The sequence below is a fragment of the Leguminivora glycinivorella genome, chromosome 17 (genome assembly GCF_023078275.1).
Source record: "Leguminivora glycinivorella isolate SPB_JAAS2020 chromosome 17, LegGlyc_1.1, whole genome shotgun sequence".
Taxonomy (NCBI): Eukaryota; Metazoa; Arthropoda; class Insecta; order Lepidoptera; family Tortricidae; genus Leguminivora; species Leguminivora glycinivorella.
In genome coordinates this window covers 17,644,417-17,661,908 of record NC_062987.1, presented here as the reverse complement: position 1 = coordinate 17,661,908, position 17,492 = coordinate 17,644,417, and the positions used below count along the sequence as shown (strand labels likewise).

The window sequence follows — 17,492 nt, the reverse complement described above, 5'->3', positions numbered from 1 at the left end:
ACGCTTTATGTGTGGCGGAGGCTTTATATCGGAGGGCGTGCGGATTGTATCAGTAAGTTACACGCGTAAGACCGAGATGAGTGGAAAGACATAGATTAGACTTTAGCATCACTTTAGGAATAGATATCTACACATGGATGATATAGTCTTCGTAAAATACCAAATGTGCCTCAAGATATACCTATCTTGAGGCACATTTGGTATTTTACGAAGACTATATCATCCATGTGTAGATATCTATTTATACCACGGTTGCGTTTTTTAGTATTTAGAAAACAAGCAGCCATTTACAAATACGGTTTAAAAAAGATATATAAATCTAGGCGTAGAGTTTCCTAAATTACTGGATAATTAAATTCAAGTAAAGTAAATTAAGTTCAAGTAAATTATGACTTCGCAAAGTAAAATGAAACGTTTCTCACGGAAAATGTGTAGACGTGATTAATTGATGAAATTTGATTAGGCCTTTAATTCGCTAATAGTTTCTTAGAACATATTAAATTCCGTAGCCAGTAATAATAACTTAACACATTTTTTATTTAATACAAAGTTGCGGTTGTCTAGGCGCCGGCGCCCGACCACCCACGCTAAATTACCTCTAGGCTAATGGATAATGAGACTTAATGACACTTTAATGCTAAAGCAGATCTTTTATTTTAGAACTAGAGAGAATGTCAAAATAGCCATTAACGCTCATTTAGACGGCGCGAGCAAGTAAAATGCGATTTTAGTTCCATTGGGGATTGATGAGGTGACGGTGACCTCATAAATCCGCAATGCAGCAATGAATCTAAAATCGCATTACACCTAAACTAATACACGGCGAAAAATTTTAACCGTGCTTGTGAGGCCAAAAGAAGGGATAAAAATGTTACAAGATCACATCTTGATATTTCAAAAACGAATGACAAAGTTGCATTTTATCCACAAGAGTGCAAAGTAATTTCATACAAATTTTAACTTAGAATAAATTTAAAAGTGGAAAATGTCTGCCTTGGGTGAGACTTGAACTCACGGCCTTTGGATCGATACTCCAACGCTCTGCCAACTGAGCCACCAAGACTTCAACCAAGCCAGCGAAATTTTCCACTACTAAGGTCAATGGGACCCGTAGCGTGGGCGAGTTGACCTTAGTAGTGGAAAATTTCGCTGGCTTGGTTGAAGTCTTGGTGGCTCAGTTGGCAGAGCGTTGGAGTATCGATCCAAAGGCCGTGAGTTCAAGTCTCACGCAAGGCAGACATTTTCCACTTTTAAATTTATTCTAAGCCTAGTGGCATCGATTGCAGACGTTTCTGCTAATCAGAAGTTAAAATTTTAACTTGATTCCCAAAGCTGGCTACTACTAGAATTGACATTTAAATGATGATTTTGAATCATAAATGTTTAATAAATCGATGGATTTGATTTCATTTCATATTTTTCTCGTGTTGGTGTGGTTAAAATTTTTGTGTTTCACTCGGTAGCAAAATTGGTTTTTAACCTACGTGCCTTGAAACCCACGCAACGCTCAAGATTCCATATCCCTCTCGCAACGTGTAAATGAGATCTTACAATCGAGTTGCTGAAGATAATTTCATGATACATTACAATATGGGATTATAATAATTGTGAACATTATTTGATGATTAGTCAGACACTTTATTATTGCAGTAGACGCCACGTTTTTATTAATAAGACATTGCGGTTATTAATGTTTTTCGTTTATCAATGAAATAATTAACATTTAATGTTTATTATTCATAATAATCATAATTAAATGTCTGTTAAGTTGTTATCTATCTATAATAAGAATATCCTGTTTTGCCATACAGCCATACCTACTAATATTAGGTATAAATGGGAAAGTGTGTGTGTGTCTGTTTATTTGTCTGTCTTTCACGGCAAAACGGAGCGATGAATTGATGCGATTTTTTAAGTGGAGATATTTGAAGGGATGGAGAGTGACATAAGCTACTTTTTGTCTCTTTCTAACGCAAGCGATGCCGCGGGCAAAAGCTAGTAGTTAATAAATGTAGGTTACACCAGGGACCGGCCCGCTATCCCTTATACGGGGTTTTGTATGGGTATTTCGTTAGGCTTAACTTACCCTACCCTTTTGACGCGATACCCTTTCATTTTGCTTTTAAAGCCCTAACGAAAGCGCTTACCTAAAATAGCCCAATACCCTTTCAAAACCCTTATCATCGGCTCAGCCTAACGCCATAAGGGTAAGCCTTATACTGGGTTTTATTTGCTTTCCCTTATAGCATATCGTGCGAGTTTAAATCCTGTACCTCGCTCATAAAGCACACATTACTCCGAACGAAATAACATACGATCGTTACCTACGGTGGTACTGTGTGTGATATTTGCGCGTTTCTGTTTGATGGAAACGGCTGTAGATAAAATAAGGTTCAATTTTCAATACCAAATACTTATAGTTATGATAGGCTCCTTCTTTGCTCAGGTGTAACACAGGCAAACGCTGCTTTTTAGGGTTCCGTAGTCAACTAGGAACCCTTATAGTTTCGCCATGTCTGTCTGTCCGTCCGTCCGTCCATCCGCGGATAATCTCAGTAACCGTTAGAACTAGAAAGCTGAAATTTGGTCCCAATATGTATATCAATCACGCCAACAGAGTGCAAAAATAAAAAATGGAAAAAAAAATTTGGGTACCCCCTACATGTAAAGTGGGGGCTGATAATATTTTTCATTCCAACCCCAACGTGTGATATATTGTTGGATAGGTATTTAAGAATGAATAAAGGGTTTACTAAGATTGCTTTTTGATAATATTAATATTTTCGGAAATAATCGCTCCTAAAGGAAAAAAGTGCGTCCCCCCCCTCTAACTTTTGAACCACAAGTTTAAAAAATATGAAAAAAATCACAAAAGTAGAACTTTGTAAAGACTTTCTAGGAAAATTGTTTTGAACTTGATAGGTTCAGTAGTTTTTGAGAAACATATGGAAAACTTCGGAACCCTACACTGAGCGCTCTTGGCCGGTTTTTTTTATCGGACTTGTCTTGATGAGTACCCGATGTCTAGCTGATGCTGAACCCTGGCTGCACCTAGGGGAACTCGGGTTTAGTGTAATACAGGCAAACGCTGATTTCGTCATCGGACTTGTCTTGATGAGTACTCGAGTGAGCAGTACCCGAAGTCCAGCTGATGCTGAACCCTGGCTGTACCTAGGGGAACTCGGGTTTAGTGTAACACAGGCAAACGCTGGTTTCGACATCGGACTTGTCTTGATGAGTACTCGAGTGAGCAGTACCCGAAGTCCAGCTGATGCTGAACCCTGGCTGCACCTAGGGGAACTCGGGTTTAGTGTAACACAGGCAAACGCTGTTTTCGTTATCGGACTTGTCTTGATGAGTACTCGAGTGAGCAGTACCCGAAGTCCAGCTGATGCTGAACCTTGGCTGCACCTAGGGGAACTCGGGTTTAGTGAAACACAGGCAAACGCTGTTTTCGTCATCGGACTTGTCTTGATGAGTACTCGAGTGAGCAGTACCCGAAGTCCAGCTGATGCTGAACCCTGGCTGCATCTAGGGGAACTCGGGTTTAGTGTAACACAGGCAAACGCTGTTTTCGTCATCGGACTTGTCTTGATGAGTACTCGAGTGAGCAGTACCCGAAGTCCAGCTGATGCTGAACCCTGGCTGCATCTAGGGGAACTCGGGTTTAGTGTAACACAGGCAAACGCTGTTTTCGTCATCGGACTTGTCTTGATGAGTACTCGAGTGAGCAGTACCCAAAGTCCAGCTGATGCTGAACCCTGGCTGCACCTATGGGAACTCGGGTTTAGTGTAACACAGGCAAACGCTGTTTTCGTCATCGGACTTATCTTGATGAGTACTCGAGTGAGCAGTACCCGAAGTCCAGCTGATGCTGAACCTTGGCTGCACCTAGGGGAACTCGGGTTTAGTGAAACACAGGCAAACGCTGTTTTCGTCATCGGACTTGTCTTGATGAGTACTCGAGTGAGCAGTACCCGAAGTCCAGCTGATGCTGAACCCTGGCTGCATCTAGGGGAACTCGGGTTTAGTGTAACACAGGCAAACGCTGTTTTCGTCATCGGACTTGTCTTGATGAGTACTCGAGTGAGCAGTACCCGAAGTCCAGCTGATGCTGAACCCTGGCTGCATCTAGGGGAACTCGGGTTTAGTGTAACACAGGCAAACGCTGTTTTCGTCATCGGACTTGTCTTGATGAGTACTCGAGTGAGCAGTACCCAAAGTCCAGCTCATGCTGAACCCTGGCTGCACCTATGGGAACTCGGGTTTAGTGTAACGCAGGCAAACGCTGTTTTCGTCATCGGACTTGTCTTGATGATTACTCGGGTGAGCAGTACCCGAAGTCCAGTTGATGCTGAACCCTGGCTGCACTTAGGGGAAATCGGGTTTAGTGTAACACAGGCAAACGCTGTTTTCGTCATCGGACTTGTCTTGATCAGTACTCGAGTGAGCAATACCCAAAGTCCAGCTGATGCAGAACCCTGGCTGCACCTAGGGGAACTCGGGTTTAGTGTAACACAGGCAAACGCTGTTTTCGTCATCGGACTTGTCTTGATGACTACTCAAGTGAGCAATACCCAAAGTCCAGCTGATGCTGAACCCTGGCTGCACCTAGGGGAACTCGGGTTTAGTGTAACACAGGCAAACGCTGTTTTCGTCATCAGACTTGTCTTGATGAATACTTGAGTGAGCAGTACCCGAAGTGTAGCTGATGCTGAACTCTGTTTGCACCTAGGGGAACTCGGGTTTAGTGTAACACAGGCAAACGCTGTTTTCGTCATTGGACTTGCCTTAATGAGATTTGGGTGAGCTGTACCCGAGATAGAGCTGATGCTGAAACCTGGCTGCTAGGTACAGCCAGGTTTCAGTTACTATTAGTGAAATCGATTGTACTTAATTTTGATATTCAAATGGATATACATACGTATTTTTTTTAGACATAAATAAAGTGTTTTATGTATGGCAAATTAATAAATTTGTTCTAACTACTTGATTAAATTCACTTCTGGTAGGATTTTTGTTCAGTTAATATTATGTTTTATGCCTAACTTGACATTGCATGAAATATTTCTATATTATAATGCACCGAAACCAGAGTTGCCCTAGATACCGCCAGGGCTCAGCTACAACGCTGTCTTGGCTATTGCGCACCCAAGTCTTCGTCAAGACAAGTCCGATGACGAAAACAGCGTTTGCCTATGTTGCACGAAACCCGAGTTCCCTTAGGAATAGCCAGGGTTCAGCATCAGCTCTACCTTGGTTACTGCTCACTCAAGTACTCATCAATACAAGTCCGATGAAGAAAACAGCGTTTGCCTATGTTGCACGAAACCCGAGTTCCCTTAGGAGTAGCCAGGGTTCAGCATCAGCTCTACCTTGGTTACTGCTCACTCAAGTACTCATCAAAACAAGTCCGATGACGAAAACAGCGCTTGCCTATGTTACACCAAACCCGCGTTCCCCTGGGAAAAGCCAGGGTTCAGCATCAGCTCTACCTTGGTTACTGCTCACTCAAGTACTCATCAAGACCAGTCCGATGACGAAAACAGCGTTTGCCTATGTTGCACGAAACCCGAGTTCCCTTAGGAATAGCCAGGGTTCAGCATCAGCTCTACCTTGGTTACTGCTCACTCAAGTACTCATCAATACAAGTCCGATGAAGAAAACAGCGTTTGCCTATGTTGCACGAAACCCGAGTTCCCTTAGGAGTAGCCAGGGTTCAGCATCAGCTCTACCTTGGTTACTGCTCACACAAGTACTCATCAAGACAAGTCCGATGACGAAAACAGCGCTTGCCTATGTTACTCCAAACCCGCGTTCCCCTAGGAATAGCCAGGGTTCAGCATCAGCTCTACCTTGGTTACTGCTCACTCAAGTACTCATCAAAACAAGTCCGATGACGAAAACAGCGCTTGCCTATCTCAAACCAAACCCGCGTTCCCCTGGGAAAAGCCAGGGTTCAGCATCAGCTCTATCATAGGAACTGCTCACCCAATTAACTCATCAAGGCGAGTTGGATGACGAAAACGGCTTGTTTTTATGTTGGCAAATACGTTTTCAATGTGTAATGTTAATGGTTAATTGTATTGATTTTCGCCCAACACTGTATATTTACATGCATACATAAATATTTACATAATTATATTCATACATACATACCTACATACATTCATACATACCTACATACATTCATACGTACGAACGTACATACTGATCTATGGGCGACGATGATCATTTACCATCAGGCGATCCATCACTTCCTTGTCTCCCAGTTCATTAAAAATAATTTCTAGCCGTGTTCTACTTTTATCCAACGAAAACATGTTTCGTTGCAAAATTAAAAATGGGGCGCATAGTGCGGAGTGGCAACAGCGCATTTTCCTTCCTGTTCTTACAATAGCTCAGATTCATAATCCTGTCTCTTTTACGCAAGGCTCGACTACGCTTTAACAAAAGGGAAAGCCTTATAAATAGCGCTTAAAATAAGGGTAACCCTTATTAAAGGCTTGCAAGCCGTATCGGATAGCGCTAAGCCAATGCACAGGGCTAGCTTTATTGTTTTGCTTAGTTTTTTGTAAGGGCTAGTCAAATGAATGGGCTTGCAGTTCGAAAGGGAGAGTCTCTCGATTGGGTCGTCCTTACGTTAGGGATTCCCAATGAAAGGCTTGTAGCGCGGAAGGGGTTGTCCGGTCCCTGGGTTACACGTCATCATTTCGGCAGTTCAATCGCCCACTGCTTACGCCACTTAGGAAACGTACCCATTGTACCCAAACTACACAAAAAATGGGACAAATATGGTCACGTAGTTTGGGTATTTTCCCTTATCCCGGTCTTGTGCTAGTCCCATCCAGAGGTGCCCTGCAGTTTTTCGAATGTCGTCCACCCAACGAGTTTACTCTTAAAACTATAGATAACATCAATATCAAGCTACCGGCCATCAAATAATCGTATCGACACATTTATGAATCCATTACGCCACAGTAAACAACAGGTAAGTAGGTAATAAATTGTTATTCTGACAGTTTACCAAGCTAGTAGAATGAGGTGAACCAGTATTAGAGAGCTCTGCGACAGCATAAAGTTATTATGACCACGACCAGTCAAGAGTGAAACCACTGCGAAGATAAATCTAATAAAAGTATTCATCGGTGAGCTGTCGAGAGCGGGAGTCATGAACCCTCTCCCCTAGAGCCTGCATGGGTTGTGTAATGTGTTTAGGATTTAACCACGCCCTGGAGCTGCTCTCGGGGTTGAGCGTTTAATTTTACCAAGAGAACTCCACCTCAGCACAAAGCTGGATCCGCCTTTGTGAGCTGTAATGAGTTGATAACAAGGAACTACTAACGGCGGGTCTTAATTTAGCGACCATGGGTCTGCAGATTTTTGCGTGTCCTGAATCTAAGTATTACGGCCCAAGATTTAGCCAAGAAGACAATATTGACAGTCGCCAATATCAAAAGAAAATTGGCCACGCCACCTGGGGCGCGTCTTACGTCCTTCCTAGTAAAATGTACTGACGGAGACGTTTTTTGAATTACATTCATCCGTTCCGCACCTAAGGACATGCGTCTCGGAACGGACGTGCGCCGGCCCCTGAATGTAATTCAAAAAACGTCTTCATACTAGCGTAAGAGCGATGTTTGGTTGGCACGCGGAGTGGGGTCGGTCCCTAAGAGACTCGCGCTCGCTGAACCAGCTGGAATAACACACACGATGCCAGTTTACATTCTGTCGTCGTTAACTTTTAAAGCACTAAACAGTGGAACGGTCACGAGTTTTCGTTTATCGAGCCACTAACGGATCGCTTTGGGTGTTTAATGTTTTCGTCATAAATACGTGTATAAACTAGGATAAGTATTCGGTTTTTACAAGTAGGTCATCTAGGCATAGGCGCCTTTTTGACTATCTCTCTCGCTATATCGTAATCCTGCAAAGGATTCATTCTATTTCAATTTATAATTTATTCGGTTTTTAATTTACTATTCTTCTAGAAGTAAGGTCGACCTTAGTTTGTACGTGACAGATTCCAAGATAACATATTATTCTCTTTATCGTAGGGGTCTTTTTAGTTGACTAACGTTATAGACAGATAGGCACTGCAGTTTTTAACAGAAATTCTTGTATTTTTACATGACTGCCCATGCCCAAAAAAAAAGAGTTTTAGTGATATTAGCACTATTCATGCAGATTCATGTATGTTTTCCAGTTTGACCAGGGACGCAACAAGTTCTCGTTTTAAAAACGGATAGTAATTAAACTACCTTTGTCATAGTTTTTTTTCTGACAAGTTTCGTTAGCCAGGTTTTTCCCTTCCTTTTTTGTAGTTCACCCCTGATTAAAAAAAAAAAGTTGCCACCGTACCCGTGTTATTTGCATTCGTACGTGACAAAAAGTCACGGGCAAAATATCTCGCTCGAGCGAGTCTGATGCAAATATTATACGATTTGCAATCAGGCGGAAATCCGCCCCTACTGCCGGGAGGCGCTAGTGTTTGTCGGATATTATAACTTGCTGTATAAATACTATGTAACAAAACAAACACAATAGAAAGATGCAAAAATGTACCAAAAGTAGCATGTTAAGAGCCAAAACATAATTTTAGAACATTGTGAGTTAACAAACTGTGATAATGATTGAACGAACTGAATATTTTTCACCGTTTCATAGGGCCTTGTGTGACGTACTTACTTCACTGGCTCAGCGACCCAAAAAGGATCTTGGCCTCTGACAAAAGAGATCGCCATTCTGTCCTATCCTACGCCTCTTCACACCAGTTGGGTATACTATACCGAGGGCGTACAGTTATATTAAGGCTTCCTCGCACCAGCGATATCTGAACGTTTTCCCAGTGTGACGTAAATGAATATACCTACATATCTTCTTTATCTCTTTTCAATCATCATAGTAAAAGTTAATTAAATAGTCGAGACTAAACCATGATCTAATATGGTAAAAACAATCACAGCCGTTTCTTATTAGCCGATCTGGTCCGTCTAAACAGACTGGGAAGAATTTCAAAACGATCCCAGACCAGTTTTAGCTCGCAATGGCCGTAATCGGGTGAGCTTGAGAAACGCTCGCCGTAAACGATGAGGCTCAAGTATGAGCTAATTCAAGAATGTGGTTATAATAAATCATCTTAGTTGAGTTGATGTAGACGCAGACGTAAGTCCGTAGTGCAAATAAAAGCCTGACCAGAAATGGCAGAAATATATGACCACGCCAAGTTGCGGAATTTCACTATAACTACTTTCTTCATACTATACATAGGTACTAATCTGTCACCAAATACAACAGAATAACAGCGCCCTCTTGAATAGTCATAAAAAGATCCTTTTGCTAGAAGTGAGCACAACCGAAATTCATTTTTTGCAAATAAAGCATAATAACTATGTCGACATAGAACTTCACATACTTCACTTCACTGCCTTTTCTGCTCGCGACTTCCTCTATTCTATATGGGCATTTTCAGAATTTGGGACCCCAATTAGCGTAAGTTGCTAACAAACATTAACTCACTGTCAGTTATGTCACGATAATTAAGCATGAAATTTCAATAAAAATATTGTTTTTGTGTTAATTACATAAACTATAAGCGATAATCTACATTCGGAATGTGAAAAAAGTAAATTTTTAGACAGATTTTATGCATAATTGTCGTCACAAAACTGACAGCGAGTTAATTTTTTGTTAACATCATTTGCTAATTGGGGGACCCAAATTCTGAAATTAGATAGTTTCGGTAAGTTGGTAAAAAATTGCCGCGACACAAAAACTCAACAAGACAAAGCAGAAATTACGGAAAACACGACTTGACAATACGACCTTCGACATAAATACTAACAGATTGGCATATGTTATGTATGTCTATATAACAATGAGTATGACTACTGCTAAAATGGCACTTAAGTTAACAAATAGACGGACAGAACCACCATAGGGTTGCGTTTTCACCTTTATGGTACGGAACCCTAAAAACGGTTTACATTAACAATATCAACAATTCGCGTCAACAATCAAAGCGTTTCTCTCAACCGAAACACAAGTCCCAGGAAGTTTTTTAGAAGGCTGGTAATTTACATTTCCCTGACCTTACACAAACAATCTTGCAAATTGAACCCGGACCCAGTCGGACGGGAAGCGAATCAACCGGACAGACTGGTCCGGACACGCGACCCTTACTTATCCTCTAGGGCTTCTACTTCTAGGCTTCTGATAAACGCCTAGGTTATTTATATAAGTCTGCTATCAGGTTTTCTTTAGTTCGAAAACTAATCTTAGTAGGTACTATCCCATCTTTGCCCTGGAAGCTTACGCCTTAGGGACCATCCACACTCATAAGACGCATGTCTCGGGGCGCGCAACGGACGTCTCCGCCACGCCGCCTGAATGTAATTCAAAAAACGTCTCCTCAGTACATTTTGTATAGGAAGGACGTAAGACGCGCCCCAGGTGGCGGTTTTTTGAATTACATTCAGGCGGCGTGGCGGAGACGTCCGTTGCGCACCCCGAGACACGCGACGCTTAAGGCAGCGTTCCCACTTATGCGTCGCGTGTCTCGGGGCGCACAAAGGGCGTCCGCGCCACGCCACCTGAGTGTAATTCAAAAAGCGTCTCCTCAGTACATTTTGTATAGGAAGGACGTAAGGCAGCGTTCCCACTTATGCATCGCGTGTCTCGGGGCGCGCAAAGGGCGTCCGCGCCACGCCACCTGAGTGTAATTCAAAAAGCGTCTCCTCAGTACATTTTGTATAGGAAGGACGTAAGGCGCGCCGCCAAGCGGCGCGGCGCGCGCCCCGCCGCCGCCACGCCACCTGGGGCGCGTCTTACGTCTTTCCTATACAAAATGTACTGAGGAGACGTTTTTTGAATTACACTTAAGCGGCGTGGCGCGGACGCCCCTTGCGCGCCCCGAGACACGCGACGCATAAGTGGAAACGCTGCCTTAGGTAATAGGGAGACACCGTGAGCATCATCATATATAAGAAAAATATTTAATATTAAATATCTATTGAAGGAAATATCTTTATTTACATGAACATATTTACATAATTATATAAGAAACTAAGACTAAACTTAAAAGCTAGCTAATGTCTAAAATAGGCCCTTGAGGCATTGTACCCAGGATACTGGCGGCATTTACTCGCAGTATCGCAGTATCATATCATATCATAGACAAGCTAATATGCTAAATTTTGTCAAATACGCAAACATAAGTTTTCATAATGCACTCGAGTCAAAAACTGTCACCAGTATGCAAAAAAAGATCAATAACATAAACACATTTTACACCTTACGCCGTTATTCCTACCAAGTAAAACATTTTTTCGAACAAGTCTGGGCATCAACCCGTTACAAAGTGAACAAAACAAGCGCACCCAAATATACCTATTCAGCCGGACTATTATGCTTACAATTTTATCACTTATCAACGTGGATAAAGACACCTGTCACTCTCACACTGAGATACTTACCAGGACCTGGCGGATGTTTTATCCACGTAGATAATTGATAAAATTGCAAATATCATAGACCTGCTGAATAGTGTACACGTGTCCAGTGAACAAAAAGTGTCGCGGCGAGACGTTGACTCCGTTTCCGAGAAACCGTAATGTAACGAGATTGCAAGATCAACGCTCGCGATGTGAACGTCCTTGCCTTGTCTATGCCCATGTCAATAGGCATGCTGCGCTTTGAAATGTTATTTAGCGATTTTAACCTTCCTGCCATTCTAACATATAGGAAGATGGAATGGGAATGCAGTTACACGCGATATTTCTCGTCGCTTCTTTCCACTTTCTATAGGTGGAAAACTTGGTCTTGCTTCCTAAACTCCGTCGTTTCACCAGGGGCGGCTCACTTAGCGATTCTTTCGCCGAGCTACAAGTACATGCCGGCGGCCGCGAATTCGCGGCCCATTCAATGGTGACGACCTTCGCGCGGCGCATTAGAACTCAATGTCGGCTGCGCGCGTGCGGTCCGTTCGTTAATGTAGGTATAAGAATTTAGAATGGCGGCATTTTGTGAACATCAAAGGAGTAAGCCTTCTGTACTTGTACTATTATATATTCTGTGGTTTCACCCTATTTGCCGTTAGGGCGCACTAGGATCGGAGACATTTCACCACGGGTGAATAGGCTACCCTAACCTATCCTAAGATGGGCAGCTTCAATATTGGCTGAATTCATATTTATTTATATTCACCAAAACCTTAATCGACTAGAAAGGTTTTAGATTCCAAACACATATAAGTGCATTTTAGACAAGAAGTATAGACACAGATAAAAATATATATGCTAAAGTTTCCTGTCTAAATTTCGGTACAGGAGGTTTTAAAATTACAACAGGAACAAACAATTTATAAAATTTATTTAGGTTAACCCATAAGTATAATCAATGATGACAGCAAAGAAACGCGCTACTATCAACAAAGGCTTGTACAAAAATGATTTATGACAAGGAAATTTGGCAATTATATTTACTATAGTATAATAGAGGGCAGTTTTCAAGTAAACGACCGACGGAAGAGATTAGCAAAAGCTCGGTGATTTTATTAATCGCCGCCGCGACAAACGCGCGATAAAACGGGCGATTAATTTTACGTCGTCGGGTTTACGAGCGAAGGATTTGTTTGTGCGGTCAGCGTTTATCAGCGCAAGTGGGTCATTTTAGTTAAAGTTGTGTACTACATGTTTTTAAGTTTTAGAAAATGTATTTCTACTCAGTATCAGAAGAGATTTTTCGATCCTAATAAGTGTCACTTCACAGTATATGTCATGGATCGAAAACACGAGAAAAGTACGGTAATTCTGCTGATTTTTTTTCTACTATTAAAGTTGTACAATTAAAGCTCGGCCACACATGCGCGTTTTGATAGCGTAGGCGGAGCGGTAGCCGAGCGCAACAATAGCGGTGCGCCGGACGAACGCTGGCGTTGCGCCCAGCGGACGCCGGCGGGAACTAACGAGCGCGGATTGCGGCGGAACCGCACCGCTATCATTGCGCTCCGCTAACGCTACGCTATCAAAACGCTTTATGTGTGGCGGAGGCTTTCAAGTTGTAGGTGCCTGTGAAATACAATAATGGGGTCTGTTCTGTAGTTGGTCAAAATCAAAATTGTCGAAAGCTTAGGACTATAACTTTCCCGTTAATAAATAAGATTCGCTTCACCTGGACCAGTATAGTTTTGATCTTGGACCATGTAATACCTATACTAGTAGTTAGGGATCTTGTTTTCATGTTAAGCTGGCTGTTTAAGTTCTCACACCCAAATGTTTTTAATAAGAAATAAAGGAATCTGTAGTATATACGCCAGTGGTGGGCAAAGTACGGCCCGCGTGCCACGTCCGGCCCCCGAGACGATTTTATCCGGCCTGCCACAGATTCTTCAAAATAGTGTTTAATATGGCCAGCACCTAGTAAAAATGCCGTTTTGGTGTAAATCTGGCCCTTAATGGCCAAATTTTGGCCCCCAATGAAAAAAGTTTCACCACAACTGCTATAGCCAATCAAGGCTCAAATCCCAGTAACGTCCCAATGGCTGACGAGTGTGTAGCCGGCTTAAGAATCCACGGTCAGTGCGGGTGCGGTGTCGATTAAGCCTTATATAGTTCCTTATCTTAATTGTGCTCCCGTGCAATAAATCTCGGGTTTCATCTGGCTTTCTTCACAGCTTCATACCAAGGGCCACAGTATAAGCATAATCAGTATTGTAAGTGGCGTTATTGACGTTACCAAAAGTATGGGATTGGCTGTAGCAATTTCGTGAAGGTCTGTCAAATACTTTAGACCATTGCTTGTTCAGTTGTCCCTATTAACCTTTTTGATATTTGTAATCGATAGAAATGAACTTTTTATTTTATGAAGTATAGGTAGCTGCTTTACAATTGTCATGATTTATCTTACAACTATTGTGATGGGGTGAGTTGTGACAGTGATTTGAAAATCGCAAAAAAAAAACAATTGTCGATGGGCCAGACGTAGGCTATAGCAGTAACTTCAAAAGCTAAAGAAGACACCATGTTATTTCTTAAAAGAGTATGACGTCCGTTACAGTTTTTATGTTTATTATTGCAGAAATGGGGATTACAGATAAGATTTCATCTGATTCACTATACTGACGATACTTAAACTGCATTGAAACTATCCAAGTGTCACTAGACACGTCGTTAAGGCGCGGTAGGGCAATAAATTCGTCTCCATTTGGCTGCAACCGAAACAGGCCGCTCTTTTAAGGCAAATTGACATTAACTCGACATCCGTTGAAATAAACTTGAAACAAAGAGGTTCGTTTAATTTAATTGAGCTTTAGAATGCAAATCGTTGCAATATAAAAACCTGATTTGAGAGAAATCAAGTCAAAATTTGGGCAAAATGTCAAGACTGCAATTGAGGACAGAGATGCATATTTCTTAATTATTTTGTTGTAGTGAAATTGTGAACACTACAACATTCTTTTTACCAGATTTCGATTCTGATCATTCGCTTTTGCTGGTCGAACGGGAACTTACCTGTAAATAAAAGAAATTACATTAGGATATGTCATTCTTACACATTTGCAACAAGAAAAAACAACATAACAGCTACATGCGAAAGCATCCACATTATTCCACATCAATCAAAAATAATAACGGAAATTCTTGACCGTTCCTAAATCAAATGTCAACATATTCAATATGGAATTGCAGGAGCGTGCGGGAGCAACTCTTCAAGTTGAATGGCTAATTGTCTGCATTCGTCTCGTGCACCCGCCTTCAGATATATCGGATCTGACGTGGTGCTCAAAAATATATGTCCAGCCTTGACAATAGAGGCGTGTCCAGTTAATTGTGAGCACTTTGGCCGCTTTTATATTTTTGACGACAGTACAAAGCAAGACAGACCATAAGTGTACCTTATGTTGTTGCGATAAGGGTGACAACGAGTTAATAATGTTGACGGTACAAGTGACCGCTTAGTGCACACCTTATGGGGCACGTTTCGACAGTATCTTCGACGTAAACAAGTGTACGGGCAAAGTAAAGGCAACTTTAAGTAGAAGCTTTTAAAGTTTATTGCAGTATTGAAGTGACTCGAATCGGATGTAACCAACGCATTCCGATCGGTTTTTTACTACGGCTTTATGTTCTGGAGTACTTAGCTGTTTTAGCAACGATTTATCACGTATGAGGTTAGTTAATATAAGACTTTATCGTATCTTTGAAAGTTGGAGAAATGGCAAGCATTTTGTACGCCTTTCTATCCGGATGGATGGATTTTGTAAATTGTATATTTTTTTCAGCTAAGCTGATGAATGAGAATGCCAAATCTTCGCTAGTTTTGCATTTTTATTTTCATCGTTATCTTCTGAGCTGAACCAGTCAAACAGTGACAATAGGGATAGGGACATGGCCGAGGAAAATATATACTTCTACTACTATTTGTAGAAGCAGATGGAGTGGACGGTGTTCAGAGGGATACATCAATTGGTGAAACTTTTCGTTCGTTGATCGGAGCGCTCCGATCTCGTTCAATCGCTCCCACGAACTAGTTCGCTCTTTTAGGTATTTTGCTCATTTAGTTCAGACAGATCAGTGACCACTGCGGTCGGAAAGATCAGAACGAATGGGACCAAATAGTGTCAAAAAGATATGAATAGTCAACAGATAGTAACATTCCGGGCCGAAAAAGTAACGAAAACTTGACTTTTTTTTGTTGCTCTGCTAAGTAGCTCTCGCTCTCGGTCGGCGCAGACACACACTCGTTCTTGATCCAAACCGCTCGCGTTGCCGATCCTATACTGAACTAAATGAGCAAAGACCGATTCTCAGAGCACGGAAAGATTCAGTTCCTAACAGAACAAGTGCAAGGAATTTTCTATCAGAAATGTATGCTGTTTTTACTGGTTTTCCCAAAGACGATACTTTGCTATTTTGCTAAGCGACGACAATGATCCCAGAACAAGTTTTAGTTGGGCAACTGCAACCAATTGAGTTCGTCACACGTACTTTAAGGTTTATGGCGGGAGTCATACAAATAACCGTGGAATTTGACCGACATTCGGTTTTAAGACTTTTAAGCCGATTGCTGATAGCTGTATGCGGTTGGTTTGTTTAATTAGTTTTAAATGTCAGACCAATAAATATTTAAATACAAGTTGTTACCGTACTGGGCTGACTCATAGCAAAAAGTTTTACCTACATGAGAATTACGGGAATATTATTGTAAACCAGTACGCTAGATGCTAGTTATAAGTTTGACGTGTCTGTATGTCTGTCTGTGTGCGTGTGTCTGTCTGTGGCATCGTAGCTCCCGAACGCTGAGTTAGTCGGGACTGTTCTTAGCCATGTTTCATGAAAATCGGTCCACTATGTCGGGGGTTTTTGCAAAATTTTAATTCTGTGGTTAGGTTATCTACAGTAGGTTCAACCAAAGTCATATATAACTCCGTATAGACAGATAAAGTCTAAGAAAAAATCGTACCTCAGTACCATACAGAAAAAGGTACGGTGGACTAGATGGCATTACACCTTTGGAGTACGCTCAGCTAGATGGCGCTAATATTAATATTTGACATTTTAACACATATCAAGCTAAGAATATGGGCCAAATTGTCAAAACTGAGGTTCAAAAGTTTTAAGCCTGTGTCAAGAGATGGCAGTCTATGCACTGTGATTACACATTCTACTTCGACAGTAACTCTCTATAATACTCGATTCTCTTTGGTTCAACTTTAGCAAATTATGAGTGTGACAAATTGCCTATAACAATAGTTATTTGTTTTACAAGGGGCAAAGTTGTTGTTTAACCGTACGTGCCAATATTGATACCCGAGCAAGCGAAAGATTCCAATATTGAAATAGTGGTTCAAAAGTGGAATCTTGTGCGTTGCGAGGGTTTCAAGGCACGAAGGTTAAACAAACTTTGCCACCGAGTGAAACACAAAAATTTTCACCACACCAGCACGAACAAAATACTGACTATAAAACATCTAACTAAATCGAATCCGTCGATTTATTCAATATTTATGATTCAAAATCATCATTTAATAGGTAAATTCTATGAGCCAGCTTAAGACATCAAGTAAAAGTTTGTATGAAATTACTTTGCTCTCTTGTGGATAAATTGCAATTTTGCTATCTGTTTTAGAATAGCAAAGTAAGCCTTTACCCGTTGGTGTGGTGAAAAATATGTTAATGTCACTTGGACACACATATCATATGTATTCAGGTCAGGAGTGTTGAAAAGGAATTAATCCGAACAATTTATTTGTACAAAACGTCGAACGCAGTAGTTTTCACAGCCAACGATTTCATAGTGCTACGCGCGTAGCAGCATCCAGCGTTTTCCCATTTTCTAGTTCTTAGAGAAAAGAACAGTTTCTTCTAATGTGAGCAGGGAACCCCAACAGCTTCCTGGCACTCTATATGATGAAATACTAACATATTGACATTAAGGTGTCCTTCGAATGAGGTCAACGTAACTAATAAACAGCTGTTCCCTAATGCAACACA

The 17,492-nt window shown here is 41.5% G+C and overlaps 1 protein-coding gene and 1 non-coding gene across 3 annotated transcripts in view; both read right to left on the bottom strand.

Annotated features, from left to right (window-relative positions):
* Nucleotides 1–17,492, bottom strand: part of LOC125235527 (mitogen-activated protein kinase kinase kinase 11) — a 149,825-nt gene that overhangs the window by 66,947 nt on the left and 65,386 nt on the right. The window lies entirely within an intron of this gene.
* Nucleotides 991–1,063, bottom strand: Trnad-auc. Its single transcript has one exon. It is a non-coding gene; the product is annotated as a tRNA-Asp (tRNA).